At 51.2% G+C, this 19,257-nt stretch overlaps 1 long non-coding RNA gene across 2 annotated transcripts in view; it reads left to right on the top strand.

Annotated features, from left to right (window-relative positions):
• Nucleotides 1-19,257, top strand: part of LOC132249261 (uncharacterized) — a 34,523-nt gene that overhangs the window by 925 nt on the left and 14,341 nt on the right. For both annotated transcript variants that reach the window (XR_009460670.1, XR_009460672.1), the window contains exon 2: nt 12,321-12,426. This is a non-coding gene — a long non-coding RNA (uncharacterized LOC132249261). The remainder of the gene's footprint in view (nt 1-12,320; nt 12,427-19,257) is intronic.

Consider the following 19,257-nt stretch of genomic DNA (forward strand, 5'->3'; position numbering starts at 1 on the left):
TCAATACTGACTCCAAGATCCTTTTCTGCCTTCTTCCTGGTATTAACACTTTCATCCTCATGAACGTTTGGGCGGGGGATTAAATCCCTTTGCTCCCCACAGCTCTGTCCATGAACAGACCTCTCAGACCTCATACTTGTATATATTCCTCCTTCATTTTATCCAGCTACCTTCCCTGGAGTCTTTCCCCTTAATAACATGATTTCCCTTTGCCTTCTCACAATGATCATATCATTTGCCATTCATTGTGCCTCAAAATGCACTAACAGCCATTCCTTGGGCAGTTATTCTGATTTCCTCCCTCTCCTCCTAGTGTGTCCTCTTGAAACTCATTTCCACTCATTTGCCTGGAGTTGCACTGGTGTTTGCTTTCCTATGACCATATGTCCAGTACCTGGATGAAAAGGACCATCCTCTTCCCCCTGCTATGCCTTCCCTTTCATCCTAAATGTCCATTCTCCCTTGTCCTTCAAGTCCTTAGTATAATCCTTGAGTTCATTGGCTCCATTCATCAAATTTCAATTACTTATTCTGAATACAGTACCAGTGAATAAACTCTCTTTAACCACTGCCCAAGCAGGATATCGAGGTCCCACACCTGACTTGATCTGCCGCATCCAGCGAGAACAGGTCGAGCTCTGGGTCTGTGATGATGTGTACTGTGGGGCAATCTTGAGGCCGGAGGACCTGCTGTCAGGTGAGTTGTGGCTGTCCCCTCCACCCAGCTCCCCTATCAAAAATGCGTTGTGCCCAGGGTGAAAGGGAGCCTGGAAACTGGAGACCTGTCCTGCGCTGCCATTTCAGGGTGCTGACCTCAAATAGCTTGTGCTGTCACGTGTGCAGACAGGTGTTGTTCCACGCCCTGAAATTCAAAGAGTCAGTAGTCTTTTTGCCAAAGACCCCCAAGGATTGACATGGCCCCTTGCCCATTTAGTATCAGGTAAAGTTTAATAGTAATTAAATAGTAATTTAATAGGGCCTGAGATGATGGGGCTGAGAGCTGGGCCAGAAACCCTTGTGAGTCTGCAGCTTAACCCCACCGAGTAGGGAAGATGAAACTGGCACAGGGACCTGGCACTGCCTCACCGCCGGCACTTGGGCCTTTGGCAGAAATACCTAGTTTTCTAGAGAAAACACAAGTGCCAAGTCCTGTCCTGCTCTGAGGCCCATCCCAGCACAGGGAATAGCAGTGCTTGCCCCTTGGCAGCAGGGCCGGGACTAATCTGGTGTTTCTTCCTCCCATGCAGGACATGCCTGGTTGCTGAGCAGAACCGAGGAGCAGGGTCCTGAGGAAGGGCCTGGAAAGCTGGAGCCACCATGGGCTTCCCTGGGGAGTATGGGTGAGGTGGATTCCCTGAGCCCAGCGAAGGACCAGTGGCACAAGGGTCAGGGGATGCCCCAAAAGCAGGAGAATGTAGCAGTGAACGAGGTCCCATCTGTAGTTGGGCGTTGGAGTGAAGAAGGGAAAGAAGCCCGAAACAGCCCAAGGTGCAGGGATGAATATGTCATGCTGAGACACCAGAAGAGAACGAAAGGAAAGGCGCACTGGAGAGAGACACTGCATGCAAACCAGGGCAGTGTGGAGGAGCTGGTAGTGAGGCAGGAGCTCGCTACCAAGCCCAGGGGGAGAGGCCACTCCTGCCCTCAGTGCAGGAAAAGCTTTAGTTGCCCCTCGCGCCTGGCTCTGCACAAGATAAGACATGCTAGGAAGAAGCCCTATGTATGTGCCACGTGTGGGAAGCGCTTCACCTGCCTCTCGACCCTGGCTGCTCACCACCAGGTCCATTCTGGACAGCTCCCCCACCGCTTCACCAAAAGGGGGAAGAGCTTTGTGTGCAGCTTGGAGCTGCTCAAAAAACAACATGTGCACAGGAAGAAGCGTCAGTACTGCTGTGTCACATGTGGTAAGACCTTCACCCATTTCTTCTCGCTGGTTCAGCACTGTCGGATGCACTTGGGGAGGAAGACGCACCGCTGCAACAAGTGCAGGAAGAACTTCATCAGCTGGCAAAAGTTGTCCCAGCACCGGTGTGTGCAGAAGAGGCAGCAACCACACTGCTGCACAAAGTGTGGGATGAGCTTCAGGCAGCCCTGCAGCCTGGCCAGGCACAGGTGCATGCACACACGGGAGAAGCCACATCGTTGTTCTGTGTGTGGGAAGAGTTTTGCTCAGTCCTCCACCCTTACCCTGCACCAGCTCATCCACACAGGGGAGAAGCCACATCAGTGCTCTGAGTATTGGAAAAACTTCCCCCATCTCTCCCATCTGTCCCAGTATCAGCACATCCACACCCAGAAGCATCTCTAATTCTGCCAGCCGTGCAGGAAGCCCTGGGAGATGTCTGCCTGCTCAGCACCCACCAGTGGTGCATTCAGACAAGCACCCCCATGCTGGTGACCTGAACAAAGAGTTCCCCCAGGCTTTGTCCCTTGTAGGGCACAGTGGGAGTCCAGAACCCAGACACTCACCCCCAAGTTTTGATTGTGGGGAAGGGGTAAGAAGAAACACCTCAGGCAGAGATCAGCCCCAACGAAGGGGAGATGAGATTTTTTTTTTTTGTAAAAATATATTTCTCTCTCTATATATGGTTATATGTATCTAAACCGATCCTGTTACAGAAAAAAAAAACCCTGCACCCTTGCACCCACACTCCTGTGCACCTGCGCACCCGTACAAAGGCCCGCTGGCCACCCGTACCCATTACAATGTCAAGCCACGCACACAACACACAAAATGCACCCAGTCCTTTCTGGTCTCTCCAACCAGCCCTCCCTTCACACCTACTCATGCCCCGTTTCTGGGGTCAGGTACTGTGCTCAACTGGTCTCTTCTTCATTGTCACTGCAGCTTCCACTGGAGGACCCGCTGCTGCTGCTGTTGTCACTGTGGCTGTCCTCCATACCACTTGTCTGGTCCTCTTCTCCGCTGCCGTCGCTCTCTTCTTTTGTTGGTGGGGGTTGTATGGTCCTGAGCCACGTTTCCCTGTGCCAGATAGTGTTTGCTGCATCTTCTCCATGTGATGAGGAGATGATCTTTGTATCAGGCTTGGAGCCTATGCATTCCCCATCATGAATTAAAAGCAGATAGTAGTCCCAGGGGAAGAAGTGCCTTAATGGTAGGGTGACCTCCCCCAGACCGCTGTCTTCAAATGACACCCAGGGACTTTCCTTGGCTGCCTCCCAGCTTTCTCCTTCCTCCTGGTCCAGGGCTTCTGGCACATGAGCCCCTGAGTTGCAGGGAGGAGTTCATTTATGGCTGAGGAAGCATTCCCTACACTCCTCCCTGACCTCGCCTTTCCTCACCAGCACATCAGCCCTCTCCCAGACCTGCCCATGCCCAGTGGGGTCTGCCAGGAGCTGCTACTGCCACCCTATTAGCCTTTTTTACCTGCTCTTTGTTAGACCCTGCCTCTATGCGATGCCCAACAAGTAGGGAGGAAATGGATCGATGCACGCATTGCTCGTCAACAGCTTTATTCCAAGTGGAGACATTTTTGGGCCAGCTTCAACAAATTGGGGAGCTGCAGTGAACATTATCTCTTTTCATATTTATATACCTTGGTTTTTACTCATTAACATTTACCCCACCTTTGCTCCACCCTTAGTCCTTCCCATCTTAAGCTCCACCTTTGTCTACTGCTTACTTTATTAGCACGCAGTTGCCTTTGCACATCACTCATTTACATGTCTTTTTGCTATGAGCGCATGCTAAAAACCCTGACCTCTGCTTCTCTCCATCACTTGAAGTTTCTTGCTGATGTCTTCACCATCTCCAAGGTCTTGCTTGTGCTTTATCTCCTCATGATAGCTAGAGGTCTACATCTTGTTTCTTGTACGCAGTGAGCTATATATTGTACAACAGTACTCTACTGTTAGAAAAATGCTTGCCTAAGTGTCTTGCAGTGTTACTTTTAACATACCATTCAGCTTTTTGGTCAGCAGCTCTGCTAAGCCTTTTATTCAGCTGCAAATCCAATGCTCCCCAAGACCCAAATACTGTCACCCTGACACTCTTCCCTCCCTCCCTTTTTTGCATTCTCTCATGACATCCCTGCTAGCAAAGCCCCTGTAGTGAATATGGTACCTTGTGGTTGTTGTCTGTGTCCTCTGCAGAACTGTGCTGTGGGAATCCTCAACCCTTTCCAGGGCAGATGTCTCTCTCACTTCCCAGACCCTTGTCTTTCAGAAGATTCACTGTTGTGCAGAGCTTGTTGCGAAGCCTCAGGAGCAGGAGTTGGTCCCACTCAGGGCTTCACTCCCCTGTCCCGCTGTGCAGCCAGGACCCTGCCGTGTTGAATGAACCCTGGGCAGGAGGCAGTAGAGTCCCTTACGTGAGTGCAGTGTGGTTGGAGGGGTGAAGGAGGTGCAGCTGGTGGCAGGTCCTCTCTCCCCTCTGGAAGTATAAAAATATTCTCCTGGTGAAGTGCAGCACATTGTAATCTCCCACTCAGAGTACTGAGGCCTTCCTGAAAGTTCCACAGCCATTTGACTCCATCATAATCCTTGGGACATATACTGCTGCACAGATGCCCAAATCACCCCCGTATCCCTCAGGTAACTGCCCCCTGGCAGGGAGTGTGGCCCTACCACTGCTTCCCCAAGAGAGGGAGGATTGCAGGGAGGGGAGACCTCCCTCCCTGGGAGTCGCTGAGCTGTTCCAGCGTGTGGAAGGCAGGGGAGCACGTTCACACAGAGGTAGCTGGGCTGCACACATGGGCTTCTGCTGAGATAGCTGCTTGTGGCTCCTCCGAAGGCAGGCAGCAAGCAAGACGGGCATGAGCCAGAGACCCTAGGACCAGATGCTGTGGGCAGAGGTGAGAGACAAGAGCCCACATAGCCGAGCCTTTCCACTGGAGGAAGTTGCAGGACTCTGTTCTCCTGGGACAGGAGCAGGACGTGAGACTACTGTGCCACGCCTGGCTATGAGTAAAGGCATCAGTGGGGAGCAAAGCCTTTGGCAGAGGGGCTGGGGTGGGACGTGGGGAGGCTGCTGAAGGGCCTGGTGTTGCTGCCACTGCCCATGAGTGCCCTTGCTAGCTCCCCTGGATGGAGAGAGCAGGAGGGTGCTGAGGGCTGCAGGGCACAGGGAGACTGGAGGGTAAGAGGAGTGGTGCAGTGACTAAGGGAAGCCCTCCCCTCCTTCGCCCCATGGATGGTAGATCCCTTCTTAGAGCTACATCCCCGCTGTTTTCTCCTCTGTGCTGTCCCTCCTTGACTCCTTCATGACCTGCTCTGTCCTCTGGAACATCATCTCTATGGCAGTCGTTATTGTTTTTGGTTTTTTTTTCGATAAAAACATTTTATTAGAAAACCAGACCGCAACAAAGGGCTCAAAACGACCTGCAGGGGAAGCGCTGTGACCACGTAGGCGGGCTACCCAGGGCAGGGGAGACATCTTGATCCTGAATGTGAGCCCCCCACTTTTGCTTGAGGAGGAGCAATGGGGGAGGTGGAGAGGAGAAAAGTGCCAAGTTTAAAGGAAGAGGCAGCACGCAGGCGAGCGATGATTTTGGATTGCTTTGGAGCAGCGAGTGAATCGTCTAAGGCCTTGAATACCAGCATGAAGACAGCGATTGGTGAGATGGCAGAGGGCGTGGCGGAGGAGGAGGTCGGGGAGTGGGCTACGATTGGCCGAAGAGGCAAAGTGGTACCTTCGGAGAAGGGGAAGACTGGTGGTACTGGTACCAGAAGTTTCTGGAGAGGGGGTAGCCCCAAGGCAGGAAGAGAGGCGGAGCTATGCAGGGAACAGGGATCCTGCGGGGATGTTTCTGGAACCTTCCTATCCTTTGTGGGGAAAAGGAGACCCACGGAGAACAGTGAAACTGCATGTTAAAGCCACCCTGAATCCCGAGGGAGTGAAGGGGCAGACCACTATGTTGAGAGCAGACTTTATGAACAAGATTCGGTTTCAGGAGTTGCAAGTGAACCCAAGAGACTTAAGTTGTGTGGTGGCTTTTGATAATTTCCGCCACTGGAACTTTACTTTCTGGAGGAGAGAGGCGTACTCTGCCTTCTGGGCTCAGTACGCTGAAGTGGCAGACAAGGAGGAATTGCAGGGGCTGCGTTTAGAAACTGGTCAAAAGTACCGGGAGAGGGCCTTATATATCAAGATGTATTCAGATGAGCTAGAGCAGGAAGATATGAGAAGGTGGCTGGAGGGGCGGGTCGAAAAGATCCTGGATATCCAGCGTGTCCTGGACCAGTGGCAGATCTGGACCGGGGCATGGAAAGCCAGAGTGGTCCTAGAAGAAGATCTGAGACAGCCCGGTGAGGTGAGGCACCTGCCCTCCCTAGTGTCCATAGGGGCCAACCACGGATATGTGACGTACCACGGCCAGCTGAAGCTGTGTAGCAGGTGCGGCGTGGAGGGCCACATAGCTGCCTTCTGTAGTCTGACGGTTTGCTACAGGTGTGGCGGCATGGGGCACCGGGCCAAAGCCTGTAAGGAAAAAGTGGAGTGCACCTTGTGTGGAGGTGAGGGGCACCTGCAGCGCCAATGCCCCCTGTCCTACGCCAACAAGGCACGAGAGTCTCACGCAACAGGGGAGAGGAGCGGAGAAACTCCGGGAGACGAGGAGACCAACATTTTAGACACAGGCACCCGCATAGTCGAGGAAACACCAGAGGTGGAGCGGAGAAGCGACGTGATCGAGACAGCCTGCCAACTCACTGTCGGAAGAAGAGCAAGAGATGGAAGAAGAGCAGAGCGAGGGAGAGGGTGAGGAGACACAAATATCTGAGCCAGCAGACATGGACCTGGAACTGGCTGGGGATCAGGGGAAAGAGGCTTCTTCGGTGAAAAGAAAGAAGAAACGGAGTGCAAAGCCAAAGAACAAGCGGCTAGAGGTGGAAAGGGGAAAGGTCCAGGAGACAGAAGGAGGAATGCTGGAAACAGCAGTGGGAACGAGCGGGAAGATGCCTGTGAAGGAACAAAAGGTTGAGGAAGGGGAAGGGGAGGAAAGTGGTAGTTACCTGAGCCCCTCTGCGATTGACCTTTTGGTCAGGACTACAGGGATGCAGAAAGGTGGTGGAGACACCTGAGATTTAAATAGCAACATGGACGACATCTGATGCAGGGTTTACTCTTCTGGAAAACAGCCTGGATGGCATTGACCGTGGCATATTTAAATGTGTGAAATTTATACGGGAAGCAGAGATGGGAAACAATGTCAAAAACCTTAAGGGACCTGCACACACAAGTGTTGTGCTTGCAAGCGTGCGGGATCCCATGGGGGAGGAATTATAAATATTTGGAAGAGCAATGGGGGGTTGGACCATCGTGGTGTGGGGGTTCAAATGAGAACAAATCAGCGGGAGTGGGAATGCTGGCAAGGGAAGGCGGTTGGAAAATCAAAGGCCAGCAGGCCTTTGAAGAGGGGAGACTACAGAAAGCAGTGGTGGAGGTGAAGGGCGAGGATGTGACTGTGTACGATGTCTACGCCCCAGCCGAGGATGCGGAGCAGATGGCCTTTTTGCATAAATTGAGGATGTGTGTGGGGGGGTGGAGGACCGCGGATTGTGCTGGGGGATTTTAATTGCATTGTTGAGGAGGGTGGGCGGATTGGGATAGGGCAGGGGGTCAGGATGGGTAGTACGGGGAAGTGGCTGTGGGGGTGGATTAAAGACGAGGGGCTCCAGGACATTTGGGAAGGGTCAGGGGTGTTTACTAGAGTGGATCCGGGAGGACGGGGGCAATCTAGGATCGATTTTGTGCTGGTGTCGGAAGGGTTGGAGAGCCGCAGGAAGCGACTGATCGACATGAGTTTCTCAGATCATTGCGTGCTGTGGGTAGAGGTGGGCATTGGGCAGGGGCTCAAGCAAGGGAAAGGAGTCTGGAAACTAAATGCCTGGTTATTGGACGATCCCCAGGAATGCATTGCCTTTGAAAGGGCGTATCGCCAGTGGCAAAACTTGCAACCCTTTTTCCCAACCCGGTGGGACTGGTGGGTCGAAATTAAGGGGCGCGTGCGAGAGTGGTTCGATGGCGTGCGGAGGAGAAAGGCACGATGGAAAAAGGAGGAGCTGGCATGCTTGCAAGGAGAAGTTCAAAGATTGTGGGAAGAGTTGAAGAAGGGGGAAGCAGTGAAGAGAGAATGGGAAAGGGCGAGGGAGGGGGTGAAAAAGTGGTTCCGGACCAGGATGAGAGAACGGATGTTCCTGGCCAGGGCGCAGTGGGTGGACGAGGGGGAGGAATGGGGCAGGTTCTTCGCTTTACTAGTGAAAAGCAAAAAGCGGGTGATGGAGGCACTTTGCTTGCCCGAAGGAGGAAGGGTGGAGGACGTGGAAGGGGTCTTGCGGGAGGTGACTGGATAATACGAGGATTTGTTTCATAGGAAAGCGGTGAGGCAGGAACCAGTGGAGGGACTGGTGGGGAGTTTGGAAAGAAAGGTGGGGGAGGAAGGGAGGGAGAGTCTGAGAAAGGAATTGGCGGAACGTGAAATGCTGGGCGTCCTGAGAACGATGCCACTAAAGAAGACATCGGGAGGAGATGGGATCTCGGTGGATTTCTACGGGAAGTTTTGGGACTTAGTGAAGGGGGATCTCTTGGCCCTTTTTAAGGAATTTATGGCGCGGGGTCAGGTAGGGGAGGGTTTTGCCCAGGGTGTCGTGGTCCTGATTTACAAGAAAGGGGGACGGGAGCACATAAAGAACTGGAGGCCAATCACCTTGTTGAATGCTGATTATAAATTATTCTCCAAGATCCTAGCGGCGAGGTTGGGGGCGGTGTTACTGAGGTGCTGGGTGAGGAACAGATGTGCGCAGTGTGGGGGCGGCGAACGACACAAGCACTCTGGGTGCTTTGGGACATGCTGTCATATGTCACGGAATGAATGTGTAACACGCTAGTGGTGAGCCTTGACTTGCAAAAGGCGTATGACAGCATTGGACATGAGTTTCTGTTTCGGGTCCTGGAAGAGATGGGGACGACGGGAGAATTTGTGGGGCGGGTGTGGGCACTTTATGGAATGGCTACGAGCACGGTGCTGGTGAGGGGCTTCCTGGGGGAAGCCTTTGCAGTGGACTCGGGGGTGAGACAGGGGTGCCCGCTGTCGCCGGGGCTCTTTGTCTGCAACATCGAGCCTCTTTGTCTGCACCATCGAGCCTCTGGCACAACGGATCAGGGGGGATAGGGTGATTAGCGGGGTGAGAGTGCCGAGGGGAGGGGAATTGAAAGTCCTCCTACACATGGATGATGTGACGTGTAGTGAGGGACGAGGTGTCCCTGGGAAGAGCCTTGAAACACGTAGACGAGTTTGGGGAGGCATCCGGAGCGAGGCTGAACGTGGACAAGAGCGTAGTGCTTGCGGTAGGGAATTGGGGGGAATTGAGAAACCTTGGGCTACGGGTGGAAAGAGAGGAACTGAAGATGCTTGACGTCTGGATGGATATCCAGGGGAAAGGGAAACGGGCTTGGGAAGTGTTGGAGGGGAGAGTGAAGCAGACGGTGGGGTTGTGGAGCACACGGGGGCTATCATCGAGGGGGAAGGTGCAAGCGATTAAACAGTGCTTGCTTCCACTAATCCTGTACACGGCGATGGTGTACCCCCCGTCCTGGTGACAGGCCCGGCGGGTCCAGCGGCCCTTGTGCCTTTTCTTTTGCGGGGTGGAAATCAGAGAAAGTGGCTAGGACAGAGATATATAAGGATGAGGGGTTGGGGGGATGGGGCTTCCCCAACATAGAGACCTTTGTTTACGTGCACTTTTTGAAGCTGGTGGTGAGGGAAGCGAGGGGAGCAGCGGGCACCATGACCAATTTCTGCAGGTTCTGGGGGGGAAGGCTCCTGAGAAGACTGGGCCTGTTCGGGAGTGCGTGGCAGGGAGCGTGGGCTTGGCAGATGTCGCTGCCCTACACCCGACTTGGAGCCTTTGTTGCACAAGAAGGATTGGAGGGGTTAGGGATCGAGGGGCTGGGGGATGCCAAAAAGGTCTTTAATTTCCTGAGAGGGAAGCAGAGGATGACGGATGTTGGGGAATTGAGACCAAAGCAAGTCAGCAGGGTGTGGAAAGGACTGGTGGGGAAGGACTGGAAAGGGGAGCATGAGGAGCTGGCATGGAGGTCGGTGCGAAATGCTCTGCCAGTGCGACAGGTGCTCTATCGCTGGGGACTCTCCCGGTCCCCCAAGTGCCCAAGGGAGCTCTGCGATGAGCCCGAGTCGGTGACACATGTGCTGTGGGACTGCTTTTACGCTCAATGGGTGTGGGGGAAGGTGACTACCTATTTGAAGGATACGGGAAGGGGAATGGGGGTGACTTCCAGAAATGTTCTCTATGGCTTATCAGAGGGGACGGATGGGACATGGGGGTGAGGGTCTTAATCACCTGCACCAAAGTAGCACTATGGAAAGTACACTCTTTGTTGGCTCTAAAGGAGTCGTACTTTTCCACGACAGAGTGTCTGCAGTTAGCAATGCACGAGCTGCACTTCTATAGAGCTAGAGAAGGAAATACAAAAGAAGTAGGGGACAAAAAATTTTGGCAAGAGCTGGACTTCAGGGGGTTGTTTCAGCTCCGCACAGGTGTAGGCTAAACTAAGAGTCAGGCTTTGTGGGTAGAAAAGGCTGGCTAGGGTCGTACATGGGGTAGAGACAACAAAGGGACCTCTATGTTCTCGCTTTTCTTTTTCCGGGAAAGTACAGGATGTCTAACACGATACGTGTAATGTGTGTTCAATAGACACTACTCAGGGATGTTTGTATATACTGTGTAAAAATCAGGTGACGTGCAATATGATACTAATTCCGATGTCTTTTTAGTATGTTATTTGGCATGTTGTATTATCCTTTTGCGAGGCCTCTCTTGAAAGTGTTTGATGATGGTGTTGCAGGAGTGTAGGTTGTAGCCGTGTTGGTCTAAGGACATAGGCAGACAAGGTTCCTTGGGGGAATCTGATCTCTTTTATTAGACCAACCCAAAGAGTTGGAAAACAATTATTAAGCAAGCTTTCGGGTTCAAAAACCCTTTGACAGGCTAAGGAAGTTTCAGCAATTGGTGTGCGCTCTTCCTCGATGGTGTGAAAAGTAAAGAAGCCAGCGGCTGGGATGGATTGGATTTATGACACATTATAACCTTCCTGACATCTGACTTCCCAGGTATCTCTCCACTTTCATCCCCCTTCTCTCTCCCCCCACACCATCTCTCACCCATTGACTCCTCAATCTACATTTTCAGTGACTACCTGTCTTGGATGCTCACCAGCCCAGCCGCTGGCTTCTTCACTTTTTAGTCCATCCAGGAAGAGCACGCACCAACTGCTGAAACTTCCTTAGCCTGACGAAGGGTTTTTGAACCTGAAAGCTTGCTTAATAATTGTTTTCCAACTCTTTGGGTTGGTCTAATAAAAGAGATCAGATTCCCCCAAGGAACCTTGTCTGCCTATGTCCTTAGACCAACACGGCTACAACCTACACTCCTGCAACACCATCAACAAACACTTTCAGTGAAAAACCAAATTGCAAAAAACACAACACCCAAATGAATATATTACAGTAGATCTTTTATTTTGATTCCAAAGTGAAAACGTTACTTGGAAAATGCCCCAGATTTTATTTAAACTCAATTTAAAAAAAAAAATGCCATTTTGTTATTCTGGATCTGAGGAAGCAGCAGGAAGACTCTTTGGCCTCATTAAGCCTTTATTGTAACAACTAATGCCTGAACCAAAATGGCTGACTGACCTCTTCCTGTGGGTGACATCAGCCTTTAATAAAAGAGTTAACCCTAACTACTACATCCCCCTTTCTCAAGGGAAAACCTGATACACAGTTACAAAAGGAACCTAAACAAAGCAGAAACATTGGTAAGTCTATTTGTTTAGACCAAACTACTTGACAGGTCTAATCTCTTTGGTCGAACTGACGCACGTCCAGACCTAACGGGATAAAGAGGTGCGATTTGGTGGAGATGGTCTCGATTCCTATGGAGAAGATCACTAGTTTTCTCCACCCAGTAGGCACGAGGGGTGTCTGCCCTAGCCTGGATGGTGTCTTGGGCCCCTGGATCTGGGATCCAAACTTCTTGCTGAGTGGAAAGAGCAGGTACATGTCCTGACGCATGCCGGGTGTCATAGTTCTGTCTATGCTGGTCCTTTATCTGTTTCTTTCTCATGAAATGCCTGTGGATAGACAAGTGATGGCACCAAGTCATTGATTTTACTTGGAAGGGTTGTACGGAGTTGAGAACTCATAAGCAACTCAGGTGGACTCCTCCCGTGCTCTAATGGTGTTAAACGGTAGATCAAGAGTTCCCTGTAGACATCTTCCCTCTTCTGGAGCAAATTCTTCACAGTCGACACCACATGTTCTGTTTCTCTGTTACTGCAGGGGAAATGTGGACTGCTGGTGACATGCTGAAAGTCTCACTGGGCTGCAAACTGCTTAAACCTGGATCCAGAAAATTGTTGGCCATTATGACCTCTTAAAACTGAAGGTATGCCATGGCATGCAAATATGCTCTTCAATGCCATTATCACTCTCTCTGTTGTGGTGCGCTGTAATTGTGCCATCTCCAAGTAAGGGGAATAATAATCAATAGCAATGAGGTAAACAGAACCCTTCCAGGTGAATAAATCAGCTGCCAACATCTACCAAGGAGCGTGCCTTGGACTGCAGGAGGTTGGAAAACACAGCTCTAGACATTGAATTGTCCAAGCTAATGACTTGTATTAGTCCATTTGGATGTTACCGGTTTAAACAGCTACCTTTCCAAATTTCCTTAGCATATACAATCATAGAAGTCGGGTTGGCAGGGACCTTGTAGATCTTCAAGTCGGACCGCCTGCCTGGGCAGGAGGGAAACTGGGCTCAAGTGACCCCAGGCAGGTAGGCATCAAGCCGCTTCTTAAAGACCCCCAGGGTAGCAGCCAGCACCACTTCCCTTGGAAGTTGGTCCCAGATCCTAGCCGCCCTGACTCTGAAGTGGTTCCTACGCATGTCTAATCTAAACCTGCTATCCAAAAACTTGTGGCCCTTATTCCTTGTTATCCCGGGGGGCACTGGGGGAAACTAGGTCTCCCCCAAACCCTTCTGGTCCCCTCTAGTGAGTGTATAGATGGTCACCAGGTCCCCACTCAGACTTCTCTTGTGAAGGCTGAAAAGGTACAGGTCCTGTAGCCCTGCTGTCCCTGGATCATGCAGGTGGCCTCCTCTGGACCCTCTCAATGTTGTCCACATCCCTCTTCAAGTGGGGTGCCCAGAACTGGACACAGTACTCCAGCTGCGGCCTGACCAGTGTCGCGTAGAGGGGGAGGATCACCTCCTTGGCCCTACTTGAGATGCACCTGTGGTTGCACAATAAGGTCCAGTTGGCCCTGTCGACCATGACCTCGCATTGTCGGCCCATGTTCATCTTGGAGTCAGTGATGACTTCAAGATCCCTTTTCGAGAAGGGAGTTTCCCATCTTACAAGTGTGCTGCCAGTTACTACTGCCCAAGTGCAGCACCCTGCTCTAGTCCGTAATGAAACACATCCTGTTTTTGTTAGCCCACCCTCAACCTATCCAGGTCTTGCTGCAGTCTTTCCCTCCCTACTAGTGTGCCCACCTCACCCCAAATTTTGGTATCATCAGCAAATTTGAACAGGTTGCTTTTCACCCCATCGTCCAAATTGCTAATAAAGATATTGAACAGCGCAGGCCCAAGGACCGAGCCCTGGGGGACTCCGCTGCCCACTTCCCCCCAGGTCGAATATGACCTGCCCACCACCACCCTCTGAGTACGACCCCTCAGCCAATTTGCAATCCATCTGACTATGTAGGCATCAATGCCACAGTCACCTAGTTTTTGAATGAGGATGGGGTGGCAGACAGTGTTGAAGGCCTTGCTGAAGTCCAGAAAGACTACATCCACAGCGACACCTGCATCCAATGCTTTTGTGACCTGATCATGAAAGGCAATCAGGTTGGTGTGACATGACCTGCCCCTAATGAAACCGTGCTGGTTGCCCCTGAGCATGAATTTGTTCAGTTTCAGATGTCACAGATATTTCATAGATTTCATAGCTATTAGGGCTGGAAGGGACCTTGGAAGATCATCGAGTCCAGTCCTCTGCCCCAGGGGCAGGAAGTCAGCAGGGGTCATAGGATCCTAGTAAGATTCATAGATTCATAGATGTTAGGGTCGGAAGGGAACTCAATCGGTCGAGTCTGACCCCCTGCACAGGCAGGAAAGAGTGCTGGGTCGAGATGACCCTGGCTACATGCCTATCCAACCTCTTCTTGAAGACCCCCAGGGTAGGGGAGAGCACCACCTCCCTTGGGAGCCCGTTCCAGACCTTGGCCACTCGAACTGTGAAGAAGTTCTTCCTAATGTCCAGTCTAAATCTGCTGTCTGCTAGTTTGTGGCCATTATTTCTTGTAACGCCCGGGGGCGGCTTGGTGAATAAAACCTCACCAATTCCCTTCTGTGCCCCCGTGATGAACTTATAGGCAGCCACAAGGACGCCTCTCAACCTTCTCCTGCGGAGGCTGAAGAGGTCCAGGTGCCCCGTCTCTCCTCGTAGGGCTTAGCCTGAAAACCCTTAACCATACGAGTGGCCCTTCACTGGACCCTCTCCAGCTTATCCACATCCCTCTTGAAGTGCGGCGCCCAAAACTGCACGCAGTACTCTAACTGCGATCTGACCAGCTCCCAGTAGAAGAGAAGTATCACCTCCTTGGATCTGTTCGTCATGTATCTGCTGATGCACGATAAAGTGCCATTGGCTTTTGTGATGGGTTCGTCACACTGCCGACTCATGTTCAACTTGGAGTCCACTAGGACTCCAAGATCCCTTTCCACCTCTGTGCCACCCAGCAGGCCATTTCCTAGGCTGTAGGTGTGCTGGACATTTTTCCTCCCTAGATGCAGCACTTTGCATTTCTCCTTGTTGAATTGCATTCTGTTGTTTTCCACCCACTTGTCCAACCTGTCCAGGTCTGCTTGCAGCTGTTCCCTGCCCTCTGGCGTGTCCACTTCTCCCCACAGTTTTGTGTCATCCGCAAACTTGGATAGAGTACACTTCACTCCCTCGTCCAAGTCGCTGATGAAGACATTGAAGAGTATCGGTCCAAGGACCGAGCCCTGCGGGACCCCACTGCCCACACCCTTCCAGGTTGATACAGACCCACCGATCCACTACGACTCTCTTGGATAAACATCCAAATGTCTCTTGAAGGTGTTCTAAGCAGGAGCTTGATCAACCTCTAGTGGCAGTCTATTCCAGACCTTGGAAGCCTCTTGTTCTGGCCACACCTTCAAAATGTGGACATGATCATCTTGTTTTTTCTTATCTGGCTAGTGTATCTCAAAGTCTATGGGTCCCACTTGACGTATAACTTTGTAAGGTCCCTGCCATTGTGCAGGTAGTATACTCACCTGGTCGGGTCACAAAATTAACACTCTGAACCCTACCTTGAATTTCCTGTCATGAGCTCTTCTGTTATAATGGGTTACTTGTCTCTTTTGGGCTTTGCTCATATTTTCTTAAAGCTTCTCTCCTCACCACCTCTAGGTGCTCCCTTTACTATACCACGTATTGGATCCAATTCTTATCTTTCCTTTGCTGTTCTTCCCAGCCTTCTTTAATCCAATCTAGTAGTCCCTGCGGTTGATGTCCATACAACACTTTGAAGGGGAAAAATCCTGTTGAGGCTTGGGGAGCTTCTCATACCGCAAATAACAAAGGCAGCAACATGCGGTCCTATTTTTGTGCGCTCTCTACCACAACACTTTTTAGCATATGTTTAAATGTTCTTTTACATCGCTCCACTAGCCCATCGGTTTGTGGGTGGTAAATGGCAGTCTTTAGGTGTCTAATTCCCAATGGTCTTACTCACCCCCTCAAACACTTAGGATATAAAATTTGTCCCTTGATCCATCAACAGCTCTTTAGGGACTCCCACCCTGGCAAATATTTTTAACAGTTTTCCTGCCACCCTTGGGGCTGACACTGTTCGCATTGGCACAGCTCAGGAGATCTTATGGCATAGTCTAGTAAGACTAAGCTATATTGGTGCCCAGCACCACTTCTGGGCAGTGGCCCAATGATGTCTACTGCCACCCATTCAAACGGATGATTAGGGGTCGCTCTATGGCATGCGGGGCACGAAGCACAGTAATTCACTACTTTGCATAGTAATCCCATCCAAAAAAAATCTCTCTCAAATATGGGCTTCCATTTTGACCCTCTCCAGGTGTCCACCCATAGGGAGTTCATGGGCAACCTTCAATAGGGCCCTCCTGTAGCGCCGGGGTACCAGCAGCTGTACTTTCTCTTCTCTTTTGGTTTTCCACTGCTCAACTCTATAGAGGAGATCATTCCTCACCTCGACTCTTCAGGTTGTCTTCAGCACCTCCAGATGCAATATTCCACTGTTGCGTTGAGCCAGATGTTCCTGAAAGGCATACCGGAAATCTTCCTCCCGGCTCTGCGCCAATCAAAAATGGCCTTCCCCACATAGTTGGGCGATGTCCATCTCCTGCTTTTCCTCTTCCTTTTGTGGGAGAAGTTCACTCTCCGTGATGAACCCTTCAACCATGGGTGCTGGGCTGTGGTTATGAGGTGCCCCTACCTGCCTTTTGCTGGGTTGGTAAGTGGCCTGGCATTTCCTGGGGACTCCCACACCACCAGGAGCCCCACCAGGCCACCCATCCCCAGCAGGGTATAGTTTTAGGTCATATCCAAGACCAAAATCTTCCAAACTGTCTCTTTTTCTGGTTTCTCTCTCCTGACGGATGTGGCCATGGGAGGGCTTTCTCATCTCTTCATTCTGTCTTTTCCAAACTACCACTGTCAATAACTCTGGCCAGTCATAACCTGTCATCAGTGGATAGGGTGAGTGCTCCCTTGCCCCTACTAGCATCTGTTGGGTTTTATCGCCCACCTGCAAAGTGACCCACACTCTGTCATTCTGTAGGAACTCCCTGCACCAACATCGAGAGGATATCTGATGGATTACCTCTCTTTCTTTTCTTGGTAACGTGTCTCTCTGCACTACCATCTAGGATGACCCTGTGTCTAACACAGCCCACAGCCCACACCCACTGTCCTTCTATTCTCACGCCTGTCATGAGTGGAGGTTGTTCTTCTCTTGTTTAAGGGTCAGCCCTTGCTCCATAGCCACAAACCGCATTGTTTGTTGGGTTTGCAAGGCTCTGGCCACCGTCTCTAGTAGTAACCGGTGTCTTACTATTTCATCTTGCAATCCCTGTACTGCCTGTCCCATTAGCTGTAATATCTTTTGCTGCATCCTCAGCTCCGAGGCTAATCCCGATGTCTCTTTTCCTGATTTCTCTTTGGGCCCAAGGATTCTCTCTTGCAGCCAGGTTTCTCAATGTCTCCAGTTACACACTGCCATAGGAAGTGTCACTGCCAATGCACCATTGTGACAGGGGTCCATCCCTGAGCCTGTCTAGTGGAGGTCTGACCCTCTGTCTTGGCGCTACCCACCCACCTATCTCCCCTGCCACACCTTGGTGGAACAATATTGATGATGTTACTCAGGTGGGAGGCTGCCTATTTAATACCCGCAATAGCCGAGGCACCGGGGGGTGCATACACAGAGGGTGATGGGACACCAGTGCCGGGGGTCCCAGCACCACAGGGGCACAGAGACAAGGGATGATTGGACCCCAGCACCAGGGGGCATGGAGAGAGGGGGTGATTGGACCTCAGCACCAGGGGGCACAGCACCAGGTGGTGCAGAGACAGGGGGAAGACCCCAGTGCCAAGAGGCACAGCAACAGAGTGAGCTGACACAATGCCCTAGGATGCAGTTTAACATTGGTATCACCTGCGAGGCATGGGCCACCATGCAGAGGAGGTTTGGAGCAGTGGACAGTGACCCCCAGCACTGGAGTATTAAATGGGCAGCCTCCCACCTGAGTAACATCACAATTATTGTGCCATCAAGGCATGGCAGGAAGGATAGGTGGGTGGGTAGCCCAGAGACCGAGGGTCAGGCTTCCGTTAGACAGGCTCAAGGATGCACCCTTGTCACAGGAAGCCTATTTAAACTTGATTGACTAAAACTCGGTTGCTGGGTTCGGGAATGCTGAGGCAAGAGACTGAGTCAGAGTGGGTATGGGTGACATTTGAACAACGGTTCAGGGTTCATCACAACATCCAGACCGTTGGAGCCCTGACCACAAATGCAGTTATAGTTGTCCCGGGATGACTGGTGGAAGTCCTCCCCACCACGTTTCTGAACACTCCAAGTAATCAATCCCCTTAAGTCTGTTAAAAGACTACAGTAAGGTCTGAAAGTCATGCTAAGCTGAGGCTTATTCACAACAGGGAAAATACAAAACACTGATGCTGACTTCACAGTGCAAGCATAGCTAGGCCATCTGAGAAGAAACTGTTAGGGTAACAATATGGATTTTGGATGTTGGGGTAACGATATGAATTTTGGGGAGTACTGAGTGTGCAGCTAAATGAAGGCTTTTTCCTGTGTCTCAGCAAAAGCTTCTGGTCACAAGACTGGATGATATACTAAAAGGTAACCTCAGCAAAAGCTGTTAGTTACAAGGCTAGCTGATATATTAAAAGCAACTAACTTAGGTAATGCTTAAGTAAGTGGATTTTTAACAGTGGGGGTAGGGTGCAAAGTGCATGATGTTTTAAGCAACTAGTGCCAGGAGACAAAAGCAGAGATACAGCCTTGGAGATGGGGAAGTCAGCAAGAAAACCAGCAAGAGACAACGAGAAATGCAAGTGCCCGGAAGAAGATGGGGTCAAAATCTTACGCATGCTCTCTTAGCAGAGAGGCATGCAAATGAATGAAATGCCTAGGCAATTCCATACTAAGGAAGCAAACAGTAAGCAAAGGTGGAGCTTGAGATAGGAGGAGAAATGGGTGGAACCAGAGGAGGGACGAGGACAGAATAAACGTTAACATGTATGAACCAAGGTGTATAAATCTTTATCCATGTGGGCACAAATGATACGGCTTGGAGTGCTCCCAGCTGGGTCATGAAGTGCTACAGCGATTTGGGAGCGGGGCTAAAGGGTCTGGGGGCACAGGTGGTGTTTTCTTTGATCCTCCTAGTCTTAGGCTACGGGCGGAGGAGGGAGAGGAGGATTGAGATAGTGAACCAAAGACTGTGGTGCTGGTGTCATCACGAAGGCTTTGGCTTCCATGATCACAGTCCACTCTTTGGTGAGAGAGGCAGTGGACTGCTGGGAAGGGACAGCCTCCACCTCTCTCTGCTGGGGAGGAGGGTCTTCTCAGCCAGACTGGCGGACCTGCTCCACTGGGGTTTAAACTGAGTCTGCTGGCAG

This window comes from Alligator mississippiensis, chromosome 1 (genome assembly GCF_030867095.1).
Source record: "Alligator mississippiensis isolate rAllMis1 chromosome 1, rAllMis1, whole genome shotgun sequence".
In the NCBI taxonomy this organism is placed as follows: domain Eukaryota; kingdom Metazoa; phylum Chordata; order Crocodylia; family Alligatoridae; genus Alligator; species Alligator mississippiensis.